The 23,986-nt window shown below is 37.8% G+C and overlaps 1 non-coding gene across 1 annotated transcript; it reads left to right on the top strand.

Annotated features, from left to right (window-relative positions):
• Nucleotides 1–5,091: 5,091 nt before the first annotated feature.
• Trnaa-agc (transfer RNA alanine (anticodon AGC)) lies at nt 5,092–5,164 on the top strand. The gene has a single exon. It is a non-coding gene; the product is annotated as a tRNA-Ala (tRNA).
• The last annotated feature ends 18,822 nt before the right edge of the window (nt 5,165–23,986 follow it).

Here is a 23,986-nt window from a genome sequence, read left to right as displayed (position 1 = left end):
AGATACTTCTGCTGCCTTTTGGGTGTCATTTGTTTGGAACTTTTTCATTCCTTCACTTTAAGCCTGTGTTTGTCTTTGGAAATGGGGAGAATTTCTCATAGGCTGCAAATGGTCAGGTCTTATTTTTTAATCTAATCCAGTGTCTGTGGATTAGAGAAATGAGATTATTAACATCCAGAGTTATTATTGAAAGGCATGTAGTAATTCTTGATGTTTTTGTGGTTGTTTTATTCTTCCTTGCTCCTCATTTGCTTATTGATTCATCTAGTGAGACTGATTCTTTTCAATATTTTCATTTTGCATGGATTTCTCTCTGAACATAAGATTCCTTTAAGTACGTTCTACAGCACAGGTTTACTGGATATAAATTTAGTTTTTGTTTATCAAGGAATGTTTTTATTTCTCCATAAATTATGAAGGATAGCTCTGCTTGGTACAGTGATCTAAATTGACTTTTTTTTTCAACATAATTCAATGCCCTTCCTGTTTTTAAAGATTCTTTTGATACAGATGGTATGAGGATAGGTAAGAAACCCAAAACATGAAAGCGTTTGATGTCCCCACTGCAGAGGAGCTAATATAGAAACCTTAAAGTAACAGATCAATATGAGAAGGGGATCAGGAACTAGTGAAAAGGTCAGTTAGAGATGAATCAACTTGTGATGTAACACATTTGTACATGAAAGCAATGATAGGAATCTTCCTGTATAGCTGTCCTTAACTCAACTAGCAAAAACACTTTGTCTTCCTTATTAATGCTTATTCTTTCTCTTCAAGAAAATTAGAGATTAATGGAGAACAGATTCTTCCTGGAAGCGAGTGGAGGTGGGGGGGGCGAGAGGGAGAGGGCGGGGGTAGGGGGAAGAAATGGCCCAAACAATGTATGCACATGTGAATAAATGAATAAGGGAAATGAGATTCCAAGATGGCGACTACAGGGAGGAAGCAGAAAGCACGCTTCCTAAAGTAAAATCTTGGAGAGACGCTGGAGATACACCTTGCAGGAAAAACCACCAAGAAGAGGTAAAACTCCGACTCCTCCACACCTCCAGCCCACGCATAACATCCCCACTCCATGTTAAATGGAGAAACCAGGACAGTTCCTATGCCGCCAAAGGGCAGCTCCCAGATTGCTTGGGAAGATGCAGACCAGCAGGTGAGCTAAGCGGCATGCAGTACTCCCACAAACAACCCTGGGCCAGATCAGCATAGCCCCCTGGACAGACTGACCCCCACCCAGGGGGGAAAAAAGAGAGAAAAACAAACTGAATAATAAGCAAGCAGCTGAATTTTAAAAAAAAGACACATAGCAAAGAGGGTGGGGCACCCCAAGCCCTGGAGAGTGGGGGAGGGGCAATCCCTCAGGCAAACTGCAAATAAACCAGCCAGCTGGAGATGGCAGGAGTCGCAGCACCTGCCCAGAAACCTTGGAGAGGGGAAAGCTTGTAACTGCGGCTGTTATATGGAAATCATCACTGGAGGGGAGAGAGGGCCACTCCTGACACAAAAACGACAGCGATTGCAAAAGGCATGTAGGGCTGTATACTGGAGAAAACAAAAGGGACATGAGTCCAGGAGAACTCTAAATAAACAAAGCCTGCAGCAGCAGATGGCTGACAGTAGGAGGTGAGCAGCAGCCTCAGATAGATATTCACAAAGCTGTCTCCAGACTCCCCTTTTTTTTTTTCTTTCTCTGCCTTTGATGAGACAACAACACCGGATGCTGAAGGACTAACTGAAACTGTATTGCATTTGAACTTGGGGATTTTTTTGTTTGTTTTTGTTTTTGTTTGTTTTTTTCCCCTTTGATAAGAAAACAACAGAACTACTTCACAGACACTAGAAGTCTTCAGGACTGGAGGCTGAAGGACTAACACCAAAATTGTTAAGACTGAAACTTTATTGCATTTGAACTTATGGGGCTTTTTCTCTTTTTTTCAAATTATTTTCATTATCCTCTCTCTCATATTCAATGACGGAAAATAGATGTGTTACTTGAGAGAGAAGCAGATCTAAACTGTCCTGGATGGAGAAAAATTATACAATGAAGATGAAAGTTATGAAAATAACTTGTTGATGTGATGTGACTATCCTTGAAATTAGATGATCTTGTAGAAAGGAGTACTGACGTTCACTGCAGACTATTGCAGGTTTGAGGAGGACAAAGGGGCATGAGAGCATTTGAAGGGAAACAAGAGAGGAGAAAATCAGTTGAAAGTACTTCAAAAAAATTTTAAAGTAGAATATATAATAATGTTTGAAATGATCTTTTGTGTGAGGAAGAGATCAAATTAGTATTAAATTTAAATATTCTGGTTTGAATAATTAGATGAATAATGACATTTGATTTCATTGGTTGCAACCTACTTGCTTTGAGTCTCTTTTTCAAAAAAGTATTATAGGGAATCAGGTAAAATACAAGACCTGGAATCACTTAAGGCAGTAACATGTGAGGCCATCCATGAGTAATTATTCCAAATCACCAAAATGTGTTCACACACATCAAAGAGAGAATTGCAGTCACTGAAGAGTTCACTTGTCCTGTTTTGTATTGCTACTGCAAAATACCTGAGGCAAGGTGCTTTTTTAGCTCAGTTTTGGAGGTGAAAATTTAAGACCAAGCAGCTTTATCTGTTTGGGATCTGGTAAAGACCTCATAGAGAATGGCATCAGAATGTTGGGATCATACACAGAAATGATCACCTAGACGAACAGGTAGTCCTGAGACCAGGCTTGTTCTTTTTAAAACACCTATGGTTGTGGTAACTCATTAGAGTCCTGAGAAAACTGTATTAATCCCTTCTAATGGTGACACCCCTACTGAGCAACCACCTTCCATTTCCACTAGGCACTATGTTTTAACATTTCCATCACCTCAACACTGCCAAACTGGAGACATATCTTTCAGAATATGAACTTTTGGAGAACCTATGTGTGTCTCTCTGTGTGTGTGTGTGTGTGTGTGTGTGTGTGTGTGTGTGTACGTATGATAAGTGGATCAAATGGTAGTTGTATTTTTATTTTTTTGAAGAACATCCTAATGCTCTTGATGGGGTCTGTATGAAATTATCTTCCCCAAAACAATATGCCAGGAATCCATTTATGCACATCCTCACCAGCATTTGCTTTTTTGTTGTGTAATAATAGTCATTCTGACTGTAGAGGTGGTATATCACTGTAGTTTTGGTTTGCATTTCCATGCTGTATAATGGCATAGAGCGTTTTTCATGTTTATTTGCCATTTGCATTTATTCTTTTGACAATTGTCTGTTAAGAGAATTTTCTGATTTTAAGTTGGGTTACTGAAGGTTGTGTCATTAATCATATTGAGTTCTTTTTACATTCTGCATATTAACCCTTTTCAGATGAATAGCTGGCAAACATTTTATCCCATTGTATAGATTTTCACTTTACATTTTTGATTACTTCCTGCACCATGCATGAGTTTTTTGTTTGATGTAATCTCATTTGCCACTTTTTGTTTTGGAGTTCTATCCATAGAAATCATTTTCTGTACCAACATCTTCAATTTTTTTGCCTATGTTTTCCACTACTGGTTTCATGTCTTACATTAAGGACTTTGAGTTTGCTTTTGGATGAATTGAGAGATTCATGTGAATATCATGTGAATATCCAGATTTCCCAGCAACATTTGTTGAAAAAATTGTCCTCACTCCAATGTATGTTTTTGGTGCCTTTGTCAAAAATTAGTTGACAAAATGAGTTTATTTTGCATGAGTTTATTTTGGAATTTCTCATACTGTTCCACTGACCTAAATGTCTGCGCTTTATATCAATCATGTGTTTTTGTCCTTATTCCCTTGCAGTGATACAATATATTTATAGATTTGCATATGTTAAACTCTCCTTGCATCTTTGTAATGATTCCACCTTGATCATGGTGTATGATCTTTTTGATGTACTGTTGAATTTGTTTTCCTGGTATTTTGTTGAGAATTTTTGCATCTGTGCTCAGGGATATTCATGTACAGTTTCCTTTTTCTTGTGTTCTTGTCTGACTCTGGTTTTAGTGACAGGTAATGATGTCCTCAGAATGAGTTTGGAAAGGTCCCCTCTCTTTCTGTTCTTTCAAATGGTTCCAAAACCATTAATGTTACTTCTCATTTAAATGTTTGGCAAAATCAGAAGTGAAACTATCCAGGTTCTGGCATTTAGTTGTTGGGAAACTTATTATGACTGATTCAGTATCGTTACTTCTTTTTGTTCTATTCAGGTTTTTTTATATCCTCTTGATTCAATTTTGGTATAGCATGAATTTCCATAAATTTTTTATTTTTTCTAGGCTTTTCAATTTGTTATCATATATATTTTTTTCAAAATAATTCATAATGATACTTTGTACTTCTACATATGTCAAATATCCCCTTTTTCATCTTTTCTTATTCCAGTTTTTCTATCTTGTTTTTGGTTCTTATAGCTAAAGGTATGGCAATTCTGTATAACTTTTTGAAGTGCACATTTGATACTGTGCCATCAGATTCTATTTCATTCATTCATGCTTTTGATCATTACTGTTTGTTTCCTTTGACTAATTTGAGGTCTGCTTTTTTCGTGTCTGCCTAAGCCTATGAGACACATAATAAAGTTGTTTATTTGAAATCTGTCTAATTTTCAAATAAGACAGATCTAAAATTATCTTTTAGTACTGTCTCTGCTGGGTCCCACATTGTTTGGTGGATTGTGTTTCCATTTTCCTTTGTTTCAATGAATTTTTAAATTTTCCTTCTGGCTTCCTCAATGACTCACTGTTCATGCAAAGTGTGTTGTTCAGTCTCCATTTATTTGATAATTTCTGAATTTTCTCTTCTATTAACTTCTAGTTTTATTCAAGTTATCACAAAGGATACAGGATATTATTGCAACATTTTCAATTTGTTAACTGTTGTTTAGTGGCCTATTATATGGTCTGTTCTAAAGAAAGTTCCATGTGCTGTTGAAGAGAATGTTTGTTTTCAACTGTTGAATGAAATGTACGTTAAATACTGGATAAGTCCATTTTATGTATTGTATACCTTTTTATTTTTTATTTTATTTTTGAATTATCATGCATTAATAATACAAGGGGAGACTGGTGGTATAGCTCAAGTGGTAGAGTGTCTGCCTAGCAAGCATGAGGCCCTGAGTTCAAACCCCAGTACCACCAAAAAAATTAAAATAAAAATAAATAATACAAGGGGATTTCATTGTGATAATTCCATACATACTCTATAGTACATCTTAACTCTGTTGTTTCTTTTTATTATCATAGTATTTCTGTACCGGGAGTACATTGTATTGTATTGTACTGGGAGAACAATATATCACAGTTGAATTTACCCCTCCATCTTTCTGTTTTATCCTCCCATTCCTGGAATAGTTTCAAAATGTCTCATTTTTCCATTTTCAAACATGAGTACATAATATTTCTACTACACACTTTCTTTATATCCTCTCCCTTCCCACTGGTACCAACCCTCAGACTCTCCGTTTTTGAAAGAAGGCATTTTTGTTTGTTTAAGATAGCTATCCACGATGCGGGGGAAAAAGGAACCCTCTTACACTATTGGTGGGAATGTAAACTAGTACAACCACTCTGGAAAAAATTTGGAGGCTACTTAAAAAGCTGGACATTGATCTACCATTTGATGCAGCAATACCACTCTTGGGGATATACCCAAAAGACTGTGACACAGGTTACTCCAGAGGCACCTGCACACCCATGTTTATTGTGGCACTATTCACAATAGCCAAGTTATGCAAACAGCCAAGATGCCCCACCACTGATGAATGGATTAAGAAAATGTGGTATCTATACACAATGGAATTTTATGCAGCCATGAAGAAGAACGAAATGTTATCATTCGCTGGTAAATGGATGGAATTGGAGAACACCATTCTGAGTGAGGTTAGCATGGCCCAAAAGACCAAAAATCGTATGTTCTCCCTCATATGTGGACATTAGATCAAGGACAAACACAACAATGGGATTGGACTTTGAGCACATGATAAAAGCGAGAGCACACAAGGAAGGGGTGAGGATAGGTAAGACACCTAAAAAACTAACTAGCATTTGTTGCCTTTAACGCAGAGAAACTAAAGCAGATACCTTAAAAGCAACTGAGGCCAATAGGAAAAGGGGAACAGGTACTAGAGAAAAGGTGAGATCAAAAAGAATTAATCTAGAAGGTAACACCCACGCACAGGAAATCAATGTGAGTCAATGCCCTGTATAGCTATCCTTATCTCAACCAGCAAAAACCCTTGTCCCTTCCTGTTACTGCTTATACTCTCTCTACAACAAAATTAGAAATAAGGGCAAAATAGTTTCTGCTGGGTATGGGGAGGGGGAGGGAGGGGGCGGAGTGGGTGGTAAGGGAGGGGGTGGGGGCAGGGGGGAGAAATGACCCAAGCCTTGTATGCACATATGAATAATAAAAGAAAAAAAAGATAGCTATCCATGGAGTTTCATGGTGACATTTCCATATATGTATGTATTATAACCCTAATTAGCTCATTCCCTCTATTTTTCTCCTTTGTACCCTAGTCCCCTTCTTATGGTGATTTCAACAGGTTTAAAATTCAATATTCATTCTTGAACAGAAAGCACATCAACTATATTATCTGATGTTTCTTTATTGATACTTTTGTCTTGGTGATCTGTCCATTTATGAGATTAGGATATAGAAATCTTCCACTATTAATTGTGTTGTAGTATATCTCTCATTTTAGGACTAATGGTGCTTATTTTATAAAGTTGCATGTTTTATTATAAGATGCATATAGACTTATAATCTTTATACTTTCTTGACGAGTTGATCATTTATCATCACATAGTGACCTCCTTTTGCAGTTCTTACTGTTTTTTATCTAGAAAGTAATTTTGTTATAATAAATGTAAGCATAGATATAAGGTATAGACATAGCTAATCCTGCTTGCTTTCAGATTCCATTTGCTTGGAATCTCACTTCATTTTCATATTAAGTCTATATGTCTCTTTTACTGGTGAGGTCAGTTTTTTTGTAGATATCATTTTGTTAGGTGTTTTTAATTCATTCACTTTGTGTCTTTTGACTGGAGAAATAAGATCATTTACATTCATAGCTATGCTCAAAAGATATGGACTTGTGCCTATAATTTTCTTGTTTTTTTCTAGCTGTTTTGAATGTTTTTTGTTGATTGCCCCCCTCTAATTCATCTTTGCAATTTGATGGTTTACTGTATCAATCATTCTTAATTAGTATATACTTTTACAAGGGGAATTCATTATGACAATTCCAAATAGGCTCATATTGTACATTGGTTCAATTGTCCCCACCATCTCTCCCCCTTGACCCTCTCCAACTCCACTTAAAGCAATTGCAAGGGGTTTCATTTTTCTATTTTGTACAAGTATATGAAGTCCATCAATCATATTCCTTCACCTTAACCTCCTTCATTCACACTCCCCCTCCCACATGTACCCACACACACACTGTACCTATTTTACAGCCCCATTTTTCAACACCTTTCAATACACATCCTTATATCCTCTATCTTCACAGATGTTTTATATTACAATATTCTTGACACTCTATCATCCTGTTTTTCCTTTCCCTCCTTCCTGAGTTCCATACTGTAGTTCCACTATTGCAAACATGTTTGTATCTTTTGACTAGAGAAATAAGATCAGTTACACTCATAGTTATTATCAAAACATATGGAGTTGTGCTTGTCGTTTTGTTGATTCTTTTCCTAGCTGTTTTGAACATTCTTTGTTGATTGTCCCCCTCTAATTCACCTTTGCAGTTTGATGGTTTACTGTACTGATCATTTTTATTATGTTCTAGTTATAATTTGTGTATCTACTTTTCTAGTGGTCTTTATACTTTCACATTCTGTGATAGTTGTAGTCATCTCTCTGCAATTTCTGGGTGTAGAACTCCCTTAAGCATTTTTGTAATGGTAGTTTAACATTTATGAATTTTCTCAGTTCTTTTTATCTTGGAAAGTATTTATTTCTTCTTCTTTTCTGAAAACATAGCCTTGCTTGGCATTATAATCTTGTTTAGCAGTTATTTTCTTTTGGGATTTAGAATACCTCATTCAGTGACTTCCTGGCCTATAGGGCTTCTGCTGAGAAATATGCTATTATTCTATTTGGTCTGCTCTTAAATGTAACTTGGTGCATTTATCCTGCAAATTTTAAAATTCTTTGTCCTGTGCTTTTGACTGTTTGGTTAGAACATGTCATGTTGAGAATATTTTCTGGTCATATTTACTTGGGGTTCTATAAGCCTTCTTTTCTTGAATGTTCCCGTATATTCCTTGATCATTATTTGTTCCCCTTTGGTGATGCCAATGGTTTAGATGTTTGTTCTTTTAACAATGTCCCAAAAATCTTGAATACATCTGTTATTCTTACTTTTTTCTCTTTTCCTGAACAAATGTTTTAAAAGACCTGTCTTAAGGCTCTGGCATTGTTTCTTCTGTTTGATCTAGTCTGCTTATTGAGGCTTTCAAAGGAATTTTTATTTGACTTACTAAGCTGTTCATTCCCAGGATTCATGATTCATTCTTTTAAAAATCTATATCTCTTTGCTGAATTTCTCATTCATATCCTGCATTCTTACTAATTTCACTTAAATATTTATCTGTATTCTCCTGGATCTTGTTGAGCTTTTTAAAAATCATTCCTTTGAACTTTTAATCAGACATTTCATCCATGTTGGTGTCTTTGGAATCTATTAGTAGAGAGTTATGATCTTTAGGAAATGTCATATAGCCTTCATTTTTCTTGTGTTGAGATGAGTGCATTTGATGTAATGAATATTTTTGGGATACTTTCTTGGGATGACCTTTTGGAATACTTTCTTGGGATGACCTTAGTAAACAGACTTCTCCTGAACATGTGTCTTGGGGTATCAGTTTGTGCAATGGTTAAAATTATTTCCAGGTATGCACCATCATGTAATGTCACACCATGTATAATTTGAGCACAATGTGAGCTTTATTAGAGTTGGAGAGACCCACTGTTTCTTGAGCTACAGAAGTGTGAGGACTCTCAGGCAGTTCATACAGGTGCTTGAGACAGGGAGAGTGTGAACCTTATAGGGCTATTCTTATTATCAAGTTGTGGCCTATGTGTTAATGGGGCTTCATCAGGAAGCCCCTATTTATATTGGCCCTATTACTTGAAAGGATCTCTGTTACTGGATGAACCAGTAGTGGTGTGGAGACTGAAGCATTTGTCCTATGACTAGAACTTAGAGTGAGCCAGGCTGCTCCCTGGACAATAGTGGGGACTGGTCACAGATAGAGCCAGAAGAATTTCCTCTCTACTGATATCTTTGCATTATAAGCAAAAGCATAACTCAGCCAGTACCAAAAAAAAAGATTCCATCCAGACTTTGTTAGACTAAATGAACAAGGATGTGGCAAAACCCAGAGGCAGCATGCCTCAAGACTGCCTCAATGTGTACTGTGGACAGGAGAACAGTGAAGCCAAGGAGTCCTTTTCCTACCTTGTTAATGACAGGTAAACTGTACATCCTAGACACAGGCCAAATCAGAGATTCAGTGTTGCTGAAAATAACCCCAGTGGATGTCTTTGCATGGGGAAGTAGGGAAACCACAGAATTCTTTTTCTGTATTGTTAGAGACAGCTGGACTGTGAGTTCAAGGGTGGTGCAACAGCCAAATTGCCCCCAATATGCCCCATTTGACAGGGGAACCACAAAGTTCTTTTTTCTCTTTGCTAGTGACAGACATTCATGTTCTGCATTGGGTGAAAGGTGGCAGGAGCCATGTGGATAACTTCCTTCAGTCCTATTATCCGTGTGAAACCAAATGTAATTGCCCATGCCCCTGAACTCAGAGGAGAGATCCCCAATCTCTTAGTTCTTGAGAGTGGCACCCTTCATTCCCCTTTGTATCAGAATATTCCTTCCCTACAGTGAAGTTTTCTCAATGGATTTGTGTCACAGCCACTTCACAAAGCCAAGTTTACATTATGAGCGTGAGCAGTCCAATTCAGACAACAGGACACTTCTCAAGATGTTCATACCTATGGTACCCTAGGGGTTCACTATGAATTTAATTATTTTTTCCAAATCTAGTCTACTGTGATGATTTCAGATTTCTTACCTATTTAGGCATATGCCCATGAGGATAGTGAAAGTTTCCAATACCTAGGATTGTCAATTTCTGCACTGGTAATTTCCTAGGACTCTTTCTTTTAGTCCTATTTGATGGCTATAAATTTTTTAAACAAAAATAACAAGTATTGGCAAATGCATGGAGAAATTGGAACACGTATGCACTGCTTGTCATAATGTAAAGTGGTACAGTTGCTGTGGCAAAATTTGGGTAGTTACTAAGAAAGTGTAACATAGAATTACCATATGATCCAGAAATTCTACTTCTAGGTATATGCACACATGAACTGAATAAAGGCATTTCAACAAAGGCTTGTGCATGAAAGTTCATCCATAGCAGCACTGTTTACAAAGGGTAATGGTGAAACCAACCTGTGATGATTTGTGCTCCCCAAAGGTCCATATGATTGGAGGCTTTCTTCCCAGGGTGGTCTTCTGGAGAGGTGATGAGCTTGGTGGGAGGAATGATTAACTCTCACCATTTGAAAATAGTGGTGAACTTTTTTGGTTGATAATCTTTATTCTGTAAGAAACCCTCACTTTTTATCAATCCTTCTTTTGTTCTCATAAGTCACTGGGGACATGCCAGAAAGAGCAAACTTGTCCACTCATGCTCTCTCTGCTTTCTGCCTGAAGATATGATCCTTCTTCTGCATACACTGCAACATCCACTATGAGGCCAGAACCTAGTCATGCTATTGGAGTTTCATCCTCCAAAACTGAGAGCCAAATAAACATTGTTCTCCAGTTAGCCCATATGAGGTGTTTCATTATACTAACAAAACACTGACTTAATAACATCTGAACTATCCATCAATATATAAATAGGTAAATAAAATATGATATGCACAGGAAAATTTACATTATCCTTGGAAAGGAGTAAGATTTTGATACATGACAAAACATGGATAAACCTTAAAATATTATGTAAAGTGAAATAAGCCAGACACAAAAGAACAAGGATTGTATAATTCCACCTGTGTAAGGTACTTAAAAGTACTGAGGTTTGAACTGAAGATCTTGCGCTTCCTAGGCAAGCACTCTACTACTTGAGCCATGCCTCCAGCAGTGTGAGCTGCACCCCATAAAGACAGAAGGTAGAATAGAGGTTACCAGAGGCTGGAGAAAAGAAAGATTTGGGAATTGCAGTTTACTGAGTGAACTTCCATTTGCGATAATGAAAATGTTCTAAAAACAAAAGGTGTTGATTGTAATTTTACCACATGCTACTGAAATATACTCTTAAAATGGTTAAAATGTAAGGTTTATGTATTTCACAATGGTTTTGTAGATCTACTTCCCTCTCCTAGTTGAGCTGCGTGCCATTGTCCTAATGTGTCTCATGAAGTTCATTCAAACAACCTGTCCAAGAGAAATATAGGATTTCAGAAAACTTTAAGGCATGATTAACTCTCACCATTTGAAAATAGTGGTGAATTTTTTAGATTAAGAATCTCTATTCTGTAAGAAACATGCACTTTTTTTTCCTCACAAGCATGACTTTATTACATGTATAATAACAAAGCAATCACCATGGTTTTTTTTGTATGTACATTTTATTTATTTTTTGTACTTTTTTTATTATTCATATGTGCATACAATGCTTGGGTCATTTCTCCCCTTGCCCCCACCCCCTCCCTTACCACCCACCCCACCCCCTCCCTCTTCCCCCCATCCCCTTAATACCCGGCAGAAACTATTTTGCCCTTATTTCTAATTTTGTTGTAGAGAGAGTATAAGCAATAATAGGAAGGAACAAGGGTTTTTGCTGGTTGAGATAAGGATAGCTATACAGGGAGTTGACTCACATTAATTTCCTGTGCGTGTGTGTTACCTTCTAGGTTAATTCTTTTTGATCTAACCTTTTCTCTAGTTCCTGGTCCAGTTCTCCTATTGGCCTCAGTTGCTTTTAAGGTATCTGCTTTAGTTTCTCTGTGTTGAGGGCAACAAATGCTAACTCATTTTTTAGGTGTCTTACCTATCCTCATATCTCCCTTGTGTGCTCTCGCTTTTATCATGTGCTCAAAGTCCAATCCCCTTGTTGTGTTTGCCCTTGATCTAATGTCCGCATATGAGGGAGAACATACGATTTTTGGTCTTTTGGGCCAGGCTAACCTCACTCAGAATGATGTTCTCCAATTCCATCCATTTACCAGCGAATGATAACATTTTGTTCTTCTTCATGGCTGCATAAAATTCCATAGAAACATGCACCTTTTACCAATCCTTCTTTTGTTCTCACGCCATCACCTCTAAACTTCTCCCCTCCTTCTCTCCCTTTCACTCTACCTAATCCTCAAATGAACTGAATATCCTTGAATGCACTATATTTACACTCAATGAACACTTCCAATTTTCACCCTAATTATGGTCTTAATACTTCATTCTTAGAAACTACCTAGGCCATCATGGATTAGTAGAGGGCCAAAGCTCCAGAGCCTCGATTTCCAGGATTGCTTTAAAAGTTCACATGCCTGAAACTAATGCCCGATATCTTCTCCCACCTGCCCAAAGGTGATCATTAACCCAGTGCTTATAAAAAGAAGGAGTCAGACTTGGGATGGGTACAGATCCACCTGCAACCATGGCTAGCACATTAAGCCTCAAAATTACAACTGGGACCCTTGAGCCACCTGAATTGTCAATGTGCTTCCAAAATGCTGCTGACATCTCTGTCATTGTCATCTGTTTCATAGGTATGATGGCTGTCAGGCTGTGGATGTGGGAGACCAGTGGGCTTTCAGGGTGGCACCAAGGTTGGAGGAAATTGTCTTTGGGTGGGAGAGGTCTAGCATGACAAACTGTGACAACAAAGGAATTTTTACAAATCTCACTGTCATTCTATATGAATCATTTTTCTTGTATATGACATAAATAATGCTTGAACTGAGTGAATTTGTTCTCAATGCAATCCCATCATTTGAACAGAGACTCAAGGGGAAACTACAGATTTATTCTGTTTAACAGATTTAGCACCTGGAAAGATAAATAAAAACACTTTTAAGCTCGTTCTCCTTGTTTTCCTTTATTGTTTGTTCATTTTCCTACTTTGTGAGTTGGACAATTAAATCATTTGTACTCCTTTCATTCTTGTCAGTAATGAATTTAATGCTCTAAATTTTCATTGAATCACAGCATGTGTGAAACCACATTCTTTTTATAAATTATAATAAATAACAGCTCTGAGTTTGCATAAAACTGTGATTTTGAAGTCAATTGAAAATTGATACTTATCACAGTTTATAGAAAATATTTCTCTCTATAGGAATGTTGAAAAGTCACTACTATCAGTGTGCTGGCCAGAGCAACTGGAGCATCATGGAAGACTTGGATCCACCTGCTATTATTTGATCCTCACTTCTCACCTTCTGCTCAAGCAATGCTGAAGACCAACTGAGGCACAGTTAGAGACTTCTTCCTGGCTGGACAGGAGATGACCTAATGGCCAGTAAGAAGACCAATGGGCTTTCAGGATGGCAGATAAGTTTCCCGTGTGTGTGTAAAATAAATATTGGGGACATTAATTATTTGATGCTCATTGATTGTTCACTTGCTCTTTTACTACATTCCGGACTTCTTGGCTGTGACCTATGATTCAGAAAAATTAGAATATCACCAATGAATAAAATTTTTAGCCCAGCGTTTAAGGACCCCAAGCTGAGTTGTATTTATACTCATTTCCTTAGATCACTTCAACAATTTTTTGCATGGCTTCTTACTGGCTCCACATATTCTTTCTTTGCTCTCCTGCTAACACTGCTCCTTTTGTCTGGATTAGTCTTCACTCTTCTGTCTTCCTTCAGTGTTCATCTCATTCTCAGACTACTCAGCCCTGTCCTCGATATCGATCTAGTTTTTTTGTTCTATGCATTTAATGATAGTGGATTGTGTTCCCTATTATGGTGTTTATGTTAAGAGCTATTTGACATTTGACCAGTTGATGCTCTCCTTTCTAGGTTTTGATATGAGGCTCCCTTGACCATACTTGCATTGCATTCAAGTTTTCATCTTCCTGTCCAAAATTAGAGATTGGCTAAATTGAGTTGTGCATACAGTGGGTTTTCAGTAAACAATTCCTTCACAGTTCTTCTTATGTTTATAAATACTGTGAAAGAAAATGGAGATTGGCAATTGACCTGACAAGGTTGATTAAGCAGACCAACTGCAAGCTGAAAACAGATTTGTATTTGGGGCATCCAAATAGAGATTGCTTTTTGTGGTACTGTCTTATAAAACATGCAAGACTCAAACAATCACAAGGTCACAAACAATCTCAATCCTTCTTAACTAGCTAAATAGACCAAGTGATTTTTAGAGGACTAAAAATATCAGAATTGAAAAAGTGACATAGGGGTCCCAGACCCCAATTCTATTCTGTCAGATCTGGTACTCGTTCATTCCCATGCAAGAGATCTCTGTTGACCATTGCATTTTAAGAACCACTGACAATAGGATGGAAGTTGAGATGAAAGATAAAAATATCTTTTTACTGGGAGGCTAGAGAGGAACTCACCTTCTGAAATGTGATGTGCTTGCAGCTGGTTTGAAGGTCAGTATGTGATTAAAGTTCCGGCATTTCTTGACCAAATTAGGGCTCAACTCAGTGCATATTGTCAGATACATTAATGTACCCAAAAGCAAGGATTATTATGTTTTCTTTTGAAGGAGGAGATCTTAAGTACTTTAGGGTTGACAGTTTACAAAATCTTTTCAACCACACAATCTTGCCTTGCAAAATACAACCACTTATGGTCAACATGCAAAACCAGTCAGCATGAGTTCATTCCAAAAAAATATACTTATGGATGCTGAAATTTACACTTCATTTAATTTCACATTTCACAAAATTGAATGTGCCTTAGATTTTTTAAACCTTTTTTGACTATACAAAAATTTATAAAAATTCTAGTCCACATAAAAAGTGGTGATGTAGATCAAGGGACATAGTCTGCTGCTTCAGTCTCTAAGGAATAGGAATTGTGCCTCCTCAACATCTATCCATTTTCAAGAAGTCTATTTGGGCCTTTTTACTCTAACCACAGTCTGCTCTCTTGCATTCCAGATGGGAACCTTTCGCTTTGCCAGTAACATCGGAAGTAACCACTTCGTAGGCATAGCTGGGACAGAAGCAGCTTCAGGAATTGCTGTTGGGTCAAGTGAATGGAGTGTAAGTGACATCAAAGGCTTTTCCCTTTAAATTGAAACCCTATCAAGATATTTTAATCAAACCCCTATCCCAGTTTTCTGAGGACTCTGTGTAGAAGGTTCTCCTCTTTGGTTACATTTTTATTATTTTCTTCTCCAAGTCTACTTTTTCCTTGACCTTTATCACCTCTGTAGACAAATTCTGCCTGGGCCATTCCAGTCCCATTATTACTGGCCACTGAGCTCTTCTTCAAGCAGATATTTCTAGCAGGAATATCATCTCTCTATGATTCAATCCCCACTTTCACATGGCCTCGTTGACAATTCGAGCTCTCAGTTTTTTCTCTCCTTTCTGGACACTTTGTGCCCAACTATGAGCTAGATAAAGGAATTTTAAAATGTAAAAGCAAATGTAGATGTTACATTTCAGTAGGAGAAACAGACAAGCTTGCAATTGTGAGGATAGAATCATGCACAATCTATTGGCAGAATCATAGTCCTGAAAGAAGAGAATTGGTCTGAGAACCCATGGTGCTGCTGCTATCCTCAAATCCATCATAGACAATGGATAAGGCTTGACACAAGTCAAGGGAATTTACTATTGCTGATGTCAGATGGGTGAGCAGAAACCATCCATGTGGGGCTTTTCCAAGGAAGTAGCAGTGGAGTTAGAGGTGAATGCTTTGAGAGGTAATAGAACATGTCCTCTCTTGCATTCATACCACCCTATCACCTATCACATGTCCTGGAAAGTGGTGAGAGTTTATAAATAGTTCTTGAGTGGCCTGAGTTTGTCTGTCCTTTTATTTAATGCTTTGTAACATTTTCATGTACATTTGTTTGCCTAACAGTAGAAGAAAGTTTAAACAGATCATCCCTGAATAGATTCAAGAAGTGACTTTGAGTCATCAAAATTTTCTTTTCCCTTCCCCTTTTAAGATTTTTCCCCTAATTTTATGTAGTAATATTATGTATTATAGTATAAACCCAGACTTCAGATATGTCCCATGGTCAAAGTACCATTTTGATGGGTCCATAGACTCTGCCTCTACAGTCAGAGTCACAATGGCCTGTACCCAACATGGGTGTGATTATAAAGTTGATAACTCAGCTGTTCTTTATTAGCCTGCAAGCTTAATCCCAATTATGATCAGTTTCCATCTCTATAAGATAAGAATAATAGCTTATAATATTTTCCTCACTTGCTTGTTAGAGCAATGTAAGTAGGATGTGTGCAAATGTTGCACAATAATGATAGATTATACTTTAGCATTGTTTTCTGTGGAAATATGTGATGAACATTGAGAATCCTCTTCTGTCTCCAAAGAGCTTTTTGATGGCTTTATCCATTCAAGAATGATTCACCCATTGCCTTCCATACTACAATAATACTTCATGGCAAAGATTTATGATCTTGCACTGGCACACCTGAGCTCAGATCTATCATGTTCTGACCATCTTTCACCACACATCTCAAAAAGCTTCAGAAAATGAAGTAACAGAGGAAAGGAAGCCACAATTGTCTATGGATCATCATCATTTCAATGGCAGAGGATCTTAGAAAACTTTTTTTTTCAGATTAGGAGCTCTGATAACTACAACAAGCCAATCATCTTTAACTTCACACTCATTTATTGGTTTCTTATAGGCCATGTTTCTGGTGCTCATTCTAGGGTGGATCTTTGTCCTCATCTACACAAGGTAGGGGTGAGTATCCACAGGTATTTAAGGTATACTTATCAGTTGTAACTTTTATTCACTAACTTTTCTTTAAATAATGAAACATGGATATGCACCTTTCACTTGTTCTATGGCTAAGAACACAAAAGTGGCAAAAAACATTCCATGCATGGAAAGGATCCCATTGTAAACTGTGGCTGCAGTCCAGTGTGAAACCTGTGGCAGTACAGCACCCCTGAATCTGGGAGCATCTACGTGCTTCTAAGAAAGCTTCTCAGAGTGACTTGGCTTCATCCGTGAGGGACACATGTCACCTCTGTAGGTAGAAAAGTCAGATCTGAGAGAGTTAGAGAAAACGAACAAGAGATGTCAATCATGAGAAGACTTGTAGTGTGGAGAAGCATGGTGGGAGGCAGAGGTGAGTCTGTGAGTACAGGTGGGGTGCAACAGGGAAAGTCTTATGTGTCCTAGATTTGGAAAGTGTGTCCTGTACCTCTTGGTAATGGGCACCCTTAGCTTTTAGGCACTCAAGGTTCATAACCAGATTCATGTTTTAGGGAACTCTGCTCTGACAGCCGAGAGGAGAGGGGACTTGAGCAGGTGATCCATGGAAGGAAAGATAATGAAGAAGATTACAAAATAATTCATGATTCTACAGAAAGGACAAAGAAAGGAAAGGAAGTATTTCTGAGACCAAGATGAAGGCTTGATGGCAAATTAAGGTGAAAGAAGTGGAAAGGGAAGCAATATGAGCAACTCTTAGGAGTTGAAACCCAAGGGGCTTGAAGCATGAGGTCTCCATTAGGGAACAGGAAATTCTAGAAGGGAGCCAAACCATGGATGAAAAGAAAAACACTGAATTCACTGTGGAAATGGGTGAGTAATTCAGGCCTTTAGGACTCTTTTCATTTGTTCATTTTTTGTTGCTGCAGCAACATTCTTGTAGAATTTTTCTTCTTTTCTTATTATAAAGAAAAGGGGTTTATTTAGCTCACAGTACTGGAGGTTACACAGCATGTTACCACTGCTACTTAACTCTGCTATTTTCACTGCTGCATCACAATATGGTCAGGAAAGAGAAAGAGAAATGATTGCATGCAGAAGAGCGCAAGCACATAGAGTGGTCTAAAGCATTGAAACAAAACTCTCTGTCACAAAGCCAGTCCTATAAGGCTGACATTAATCAATTTGTGGGGGTGGAACCCCCAATACCTAAATGCCTTCCACAGCTCATATAGATTCCACATTGTGGATGAAAATTGAAATTCATGAACATTTCGAGTTATGAACCTTATTCGCCCACAGGATTCCATTTCTAGCCCCTAAAATTCATATCTATTTTGAAAAATAAAAAGTGCCCATTCTGTGTTAATATTCTAAAAGTCTTAACTCATTCCAGCATCAGCTCAAAGTCAAAGACCCAAAAAACTCTACCCAAAAACTCCTAGACACCATCAACAGCTATAAAAAATTGGCAGGATACAAAATCAACTTACAAACATCATTAGCTTTTCTACACACCAATAATGAACAAACTGAGAAAGAATATATGAAAACAATTCCATTTACAATAGCCTCAAAAAAATACCTAGGAGTAAATTTAACAAAGGATGTGAATGACCTCTACAAAGATAATTACAAATTCCTGAAAAAAAAGATCCAGGAAGACTACAGAAGATGGAAAGATCTGCCATGCTCATGGATCAGTAGAATCAACATAGGAAAAATGGCTATACTACAGAAAGCAATCTACATGTTTAATGCAATTCCCATCAAAATCCCAATGACTTTCATCACTGAGATTGAAAAATGTACCCTAAAATTCATTTGGAAACACAAGAGACCACGAATAGCCAAGGCAATACTCAGCAAAAAGAGCAATGCTGGAGGGATCACAATACCTGATTTCAGACTATATTACAAAGCAATAACAATTAAAAACAGCATGGTACTGGCACAAAAATAGACATGAAGACCAGTGGAACAGAATAGAGGACCCAGATATGAATCCACACAACTATGCCTACCTTATTTTTTACAAAGAGGCCAAAAATATACGATGGAGAAAAGACAGACTCTTCAACAAAAGTTGTTGGGAAAAGTGGTTATCCATCTGCAAAAAGCTGAAACTAGATCCATGTTTATCACCCTGTACTAGTACCAGCTCAAAATGGATCAAGGACCTTAATATCAGATCCCAAACTCTAAAGGTGGTACAGGAAGGAATAGGAAACATTTTGGAAGTAATAGGTATAAGCAAGGACTTTCTCAATAGAACCCCAGTAGCTCAGCAATTGAGAGCAAGTATACACAAATGGGACCTCATAAAACTAAAAAGCTTCTGCTCTACAAAAGAAATGGTCTCTAAACTGAAGAGACCACTCACAGAGTGGGAGAAAATAGTTGCCAGGTACACATCAGACAAAGGACTGATAACCAGATATATAGGGAACTCAAAAAACTAAACTCTCCCAAAATTAATGAACCAATAAAGAAACAGGCAAGTGAACTAAACAGAACTTTCTCAAAAGAAGAAATTCAAATGGCAAAAAAACACATGAAAAAAACTCACCATCCCTAGCCATAAAGGAAATGCAAATCAAAACCACACTAAGATTCCACTTCACCCAGTTAGACTAGCCATCATCAAAAACACCACCAACAAGAGGTGTTGACAAGGATGTGGGAAAAAAGGAACCCTCATACACTGCTGGTGGGAATGCAAACTAGTACAACCACTCTGGAAAAAATTATGGAAACTTCTTAAAAATCTAAACATAGATCTGCCATATGATCCAGCAATACCACTCTTGGGGATATACCCAAAAGACTGTGACACAGGTTACTCCAGAGGCACCTGCACACCCATGTTTATTGAAGCGCTATTCACAATAGCCAAGTTATAGAAACAGCCAACATGCCCCACCACCAATGAATGGATTAAGAAAATGTAGTATTTATACCCAATGGAATTCTACTCAGCCATGAAAAAGAATGAAATCTTATCATTTGCAGGTAAATGGATGGAACTGGAGAACATCATCCTGAGCAAGGTTAGCCAGGCTTAGAAGACCAATAATCACATGTTTTCCCTCACATGTGGACTTTAGATAAAGGGCAAATACAGCAATGTGGTTGGACTTTGGTCACATGATAAAGCGAGAGCATACAAGGGAGGTATGATGATAAGTAAGAAACCCAAAAAACACAATAGCATTTGATGTCCTCAATGCAGAGGAACTAATACAGAAATTTTAAAGTGACAGAGGCCAATAGGAGAAGGAACTAGAGAAAAGGTCAGTTCGAAAAGAATCAACTTAGAATGTAACACATTTGTACATGGAAGCAATGCTAAGAATCTTCCTGTATAGCTTCCTTATCTCAACTAGCAAAAATGCTTTGTCCTTCTTATTATTGTTTATACTCTCTTGTCAACAAAATTAGAGATAAGGACAGAACAGTTTCTGCCTGGAAGTGAGGGGTTGTTGGGGAGAGGGGGAAAAGGAGGGGGCGGGGGATAGGGAGGAGAAATGACCCAAACATTGTATGCACATATGAATAAACGAAAAAATAAAGTATAATAAAAATTTTAAAAGCCCAAGTCCAAAGTCACATCTGAGACTTAATGGAAACTCCTTTTTGTTGTAAACTTGTAAAATAAAAAATAAGCTCCAAGGTACAGTGTTAGGACAGTAACAGGAGAAACATTTCGATTCCAAAAACGGAGACATAGCCCCATGAAAAAAAGAGATCACAGGCTCTATCAATACTAGAACACAAAAGTGAAGATACCAAGTCTGAAACATCCCTATCAGGCATCCTGTGCCAGCTTGGGTAGATAGTGAGCCCCTAAGCCCTTGGGAAGTCCCATCCCCATGATTTGCTGGGCTCTGTCTGTAAGGCAGCACTCAGGGGTTAGAGAGCAATGACTGCAGGTTTTCCAGGTGGTGTTGCATCTACCAATTGCTCTGCTCTCTAGGGGATTGGTTAGAGCTCCACCAAGCTTTGTCCCATTGCTCACTCTGGCAACTTCTCCCTGGCATTTCTGTGTGTTTTCTAAAACCCTCCTTTGAAATCTCAGTGGAAATCTCCATCACTCCACAACTCTTTATTTCTGTTTGATCACTCCATAACTGTTTGGTTCTGTTTGATAAGCATTCATCTGGATGCCACTGAAGTCTACCACTTCTTCTCTTTGGAGTGGGGACATAAACCATGGTTGGTTCCATTTAAGCCACTTCTGTGCTGCCAGAGCACTGCACAGGGTTGTGTGGAGAACAGTCCTGAGGTCACCTTGGGCACCAAGTCTGTGGAAAATATCCTGAGTCAATTCTTCCTAGGCCTCTGGGGCCTGGATGGGAGGGATAACTTCAAAGTCTTCTAAGATACCATTGACATCTTCCCACTGTGCTTGATACACAATACCGGGCTCACTCTTGTCTTTTTAATCCCTACAACAACCAGTTGCACTACCTTCTTCTGTAAAAACTTCTGTAAATTTTCCTGATGATTCTGCTCTGTTTTTCTATTAATTATATATTCTACACTTTTAGATCCAGCATTGATGTGATATAAGGTCATATATATAATATCACACTTCAGTAATAAAAACCACAGGTATTTTCTAAGTAGGGAATTCAATTCTCTTTGCAGAAAGATAATCCTATATGGGCCAAGTATAGATCTGTAAGTTATTCAATTATCAATTTATTGTGCAGCTCTAATGGTGGTTCATTATTTACAAGTAATATTAATTTTAATGACTGTAGTATTATTGCTGAAAATAGTTAAAATCATTTGCTTCCTGTCTACAAGACATTTGGTGATGGTGTAAGGACTTAACTTTAGCATTCATATTTAAGACCCACTTGACAAAAGTCAAAGTATCTAGTAAAGGTTGGAGCTGGAAGAAATATCAACACAGTCTGCTTTTAGTACAAGGGTTAATTCCCTCTTGCTACTCTAACATGGGGCCATGCCTTTCTCACCTGTTTATTCCCAGTGTGTCTTGAATAGTGCTTAATTGCCCATAGGTACATAGAAAATACTGAATAATCTGAATTGCTGGGTTCTGAAAATAATTCCTGTTGATGTCTGTCTCTGCAGGTGATGACGATGCCAGAATATCTCAGGAAGCGGTTTGGTGGGAAGCGACTCCAAATCTACCTCTCAGTCCTCTCCCTCATGCAGCTTATGATCCTGCAAATCTCAGTGAGTTCAGTGCCTCCTGGCATGTTAGCTTCAGGAGGTAGATTGATCAGACCAAAGTGCTAAGATCAGGGAGGGGGTGTGTAAACTTTCAGTGGCCTTTATGGTCTGGAGTCAACTCACTGGGCTATCTCTATAAAATATTAAAGAGATCAAGGTGGGTTCAGAGACCCTATATTCATAGAGTACAGGACTCTCATGTTCTAAGAACATCCAGAATTTAATCCATCCTCTCATTCAGGTTATGAAAAAATGGGGTCCAGAAGGAACAAAATGTCTCCTCAACAGACAACCACTCAGTATTGAAGAGGAGGGTTTCTCTTGTCTCTTGCCTTTTCCAGTGCACACTGTGAAATGGAAACTATAAACTAGATTAGAAGAAAAGAAAAGACACTTCTATAAGGGTGCAAACTATGTTTGCAAACTAGGATGAATTCAATTTGAAACTGAAAACTGTTCCATCAAAATAAGAAGAGGACAAGGAAAGTGCCGCTCAGTTTTCTTTAGCAATAAGCAAGCGTTGACTGAGCCCAACAAGGAAACTGATGGGAATCAGGCTTGCCACCAATTTTGCAAGTCTTAAAATATTTGATCATCTGGAATATTTTCAGGCCCATAGGTATTTCAACTGCACCGAAAATGGTTTCATTTTTGGTTCTTGACCTGAAATTGACCCCTGCATATCAACTTATCCATGCCAGCAAGGCACTAAAGTTTGCAAAGTATTTTATTTCTCTGTAACTTTTCTACAGTCATTTCAACTTTCATTTTATCAAAATAATTTCATTCTTTCTTACAGATAGTCAAGGTGAATATTCTCACTTTCAGCTTATTATCCCACACATGTGAATTAGAAAGAAAGTACTTTGTATTTGTATTAATATGCTGACTTTCCTTAAATTTACCCTATTTTGTCTAAGACTACCACTATAAAATAGATAATCATGAATAAATGTTAAAAGAATTTGAAAGCTTTTTTAAAAGCTACATTCCTTGGAAATAATCAGGAATAAGGCAGAAAATAATTTGACGATTCAGCAGTATGTATAGAAAACAAGAAAAATGTATTTGTTCCTAATATATTAGTGTTGAAAAAAATCATCTCACCAAGTTTACAGTGAAGGCAGGTGTCTCAATGTTCTTGAGGAGGAAAATTCATCTCTACTTTTGTTTCTCCATTAAACTGAGTCATGATAAGCAAAGCAGATGTTGAGATTAGATGGCATGAGTTTTCAATGGGAGTGTTTCCCAGCACTTACTACTGGTTCCTTTCAGAGGAATTGTTCTTAGGGAAGTATCACTGAAGTGGTCTCCATGAAAATTAGAAGATGCAGAGAGAAGCAGATGAGCCCACAGGTGACAGGAGATGTGGGTTTTCATGTTCCACCACTGAGTTTCCCTCTGGCTCTGACATCTACAGTTTTAGGATTAGAATGAACAGGAATAGGTACTCAGACAAATAAGTCACTGAGGAATGTAACACCCAGAGTGTAGGGTTCCCAGTGACATTTGAGGAATGGAATGTTGGTGAGCTGTTTGTGGGTACAAGGAAACCCAGAGCGTGTGTGTGTGTGACAGTTGTGCATGGTCTCTGGTACACTGGAAAGATACCACAGCAAGGATCCTTTCTCACCTCCACACTTACACATTAAGTGATATGGATAATGATTAATCTTAGACATCAACACTTGTGTACTTTCACACTGTGATAGCTAACTCTGTACTAGTTAGACATTAGAGCACTATGAAAGTTGAGATAGCACAGTTTTTGGAATTATCTCTTTCTTAGGTTGAAATACATATTACACGAATTCTCAAC

The sequence above is a fragment of the Castor canadensis genome, chromosome 18, assembly GCF_047511655.1.
Source record: "Castor canadensis chromosome 18, mCasCan1.hap1v2, whole genome shotgun sequence".
NCBI lineage: Eukaryota > Metazoa > Chordata > Mammalia > Rodentia > Castoridae > Castor > Castor canadensis.
This window is presented reverse-complemented; position numbering and strand designations above follow the sequence as displayed.